The sequence below is a fragment of the Dendrobates tinctorius genome, unplaced genomic scaffold (assembly GCF_039654945.1).
Source record: "Dendrobates tinctorius isolate UK_male_01 unplaced genomic scaffold, ASM3965494v1 ptg000366l, whole genome shotgun sequence".
NCBI classification, from domain to species: Eukaryota; Metazoa; Chordata; class Amphibia; order Anura; family Dendrobatidae; genus Dendrobates; species Dendrobates tinctorius.
Window position 1 is genome coordinate 658,959 of NW_027362032.1, and position 2,514 is coordinate 661,472.

Sequence of the window (2,514 nt, forward strand, 5' to 3'; positions counted from 1 at the left end):
CTTTTTGAATCCTCTCTCTCTTCTCTAGTATTAGCTATCCCTCCTAGCTTTGTGTCATCAGCAAATTTAATCAGTTTACCCTCAATTCCTTCATCTAAATCATTGATAATGATGTTGAACAATACAGGGCCCAGGACAGAGCCCTGTGGTACCCCACTTGAGACATTCTTCCAACTGGATGTGCAGCCATTTACGACCACTCTTTGGGTCCGATCACTAAGCCAGTTAAGAATCCACCTAACAGTTGCCTTGTCCATTCCATACTTAGTTATTTTTTCAGTAAGGATTGTATGAGAGACTTTGTCAAATGCTTTGCTGAAGTCAAGATATACTATATCTACAGCATTTCCTTGATCCACCCAATCAGTGATTCTGTCATAGAAGGAAATTAAGTTAGTCTGACATGACTTATTAGTTACAAACCCATGCTGACTCTGTTTAAGGTGCAGGCTTTATTTTCAAGTGTAGGGGTGTGAAGTATGAGGTCCTGCAGCAGCTGAGGTGTGCAGTATGAAATTCTGCGGAACAGTATGAGGTTCTGCCCCCCCAGGTTTGATCCTGGCTACGCCCATAGTGTGAATGTAGCTTGAGGATCTAGGCTTTATCTTAGCTGAGATAAGTCATAGTGTGTGTGTGTGTGTATATATATATATATATATATATATATATATATATATACATACAGTACAGACCAAAAGTTTGTAGATTGTAGATTCACTCTGAAGGCATCAAAACTATGAATTGACACATGTGGAATTATATAATTAACAAAAAAGTGTGAAACAACTGAAAATATGTCTTATATTCTAGGTTCTTCAAAGTAGCCACCTTTTGCTTTGATTTCTGCTTTGCACACTCTTGGCATTCTCTTGATGAGCTTCAAGAGGTAGTCACCGGAAATGGTTTTCACTTCACAGGTGTGCCCTGTCAGGTTTAATAAGTGGGATTTCTTGCCTTATAAATGAGGTTGGGACCATCAGTTGTGTTGTGCAGAAGACTGGTGGATATATAGATGATAGTCCTACTGAATAGACTGTTAGTATTTGTATTATGGCAAGAAAAAAAAAAGCTGAGTAAAGAAAAACGAGTGGCCATCATTACTTTAAGAAATGAAGGTCAGTCAGTCCGAAAAATTGGGAAAAATTTGAAAGTGTCCCCAAGTGCATTGGCAAAAACCATCAAGCGCTACAAAGAAACTGGCTCACATGAGGACCGCCCCAGGAAAGGAAGACCAAGAGTCACCTCTGCTGCGGAGGATAAGTTCATCCGAGTCACCAGCCTCAGAAATCGCAGGTTAACAGCAGCTCAGATTAGAGACAGGTCAATGCCACACAGAGTTCTAGCAGCAGACACATCTCTACAACAACTGTTAAGAGGAGACTTTGTGCAGCAGGCCTTCATGGTAAAATAGCTGCTAGGAAACCACTACTAAGGACAGGCAACAAGCAGAAGAGACTTGTTTGGGCTAAAAAACACAAGGAATGGACATTAGACCAGTGGAAATCTGTGCTTTGGTCTGATGAGTCCAAATTTGAGATCTTTGGATCCAACCACCGTGTTTTTGTGCGACGATGAAAAGGTGAACGGATGGACTCTACGTGCCTGGTTCCCACTGTGAAGCATGGAGGAGGATGTGTGGGGGTGCTTTGCTGGTGACACAGCTTTGCTGGTGGCTACCACAGCATCTTGCAGCGGCATGCTATTCCATCCGGTTTGTGTTTAGTTGGACCATCGTTTATTTTTCAACAGGACAATGACCTCAAACACACCTCCAGGCTGTGTAAGGGCTATTTGACGAAGGAGAGTGATGGGGTGCTACGCCAGATGACCTGGCCTCCGCAGTCACCAGACCTGAACCCAATCGAGATGGTTTGGGGTGAGCTGGACCGCAGAGAGAAGGCAAAAGGGCCAACAAGTGCTAAGCATTTCTGGGAACTCGTTCAAGACTGTTGGAAGACCATTTCCAGTGACTACCTCTTGAAGCTCATCAAGAGAATGCCAAGAGTGTGCAAAGCAGTAATCAAAGTAAAAGGTGGCTACTTTGAAGAATCTAGAATATAAGACATATTTTCAGTTGTTTCACACTTTTTTGTTAATTATATAATTCCACATGTGGTAATTCATAGTTTTGATGCCTTTAGAGTGAATCTACAATTTTCATAGTCATGAAAATATAGAAAACTCTTTGAATGAGAAGGTGTGTTCAAACTTTGGTCTGTACTGTATATATGTAATCGATATTATACAGTGTATGACATATTTACAATTTATTACAGTTTTTTGTGTTCTAAAGTTGTATTCCAATAAATAGATATTATGTTCTTTCTAAATATCTTGATTATTGGATCATAGAAATGATTAAATGTCTGATGTTCACATTGTACTACAATAAATTTTTCACCTAAATATAAGCAATATATGTGGGAGATGGAGTCAGTGTAAGGGAAATTGAGGAGTTGGAGTCGCAGGTTTGGTTTACCGACTCCACAGCCCTGTTAGCAGGTTTAAATATGT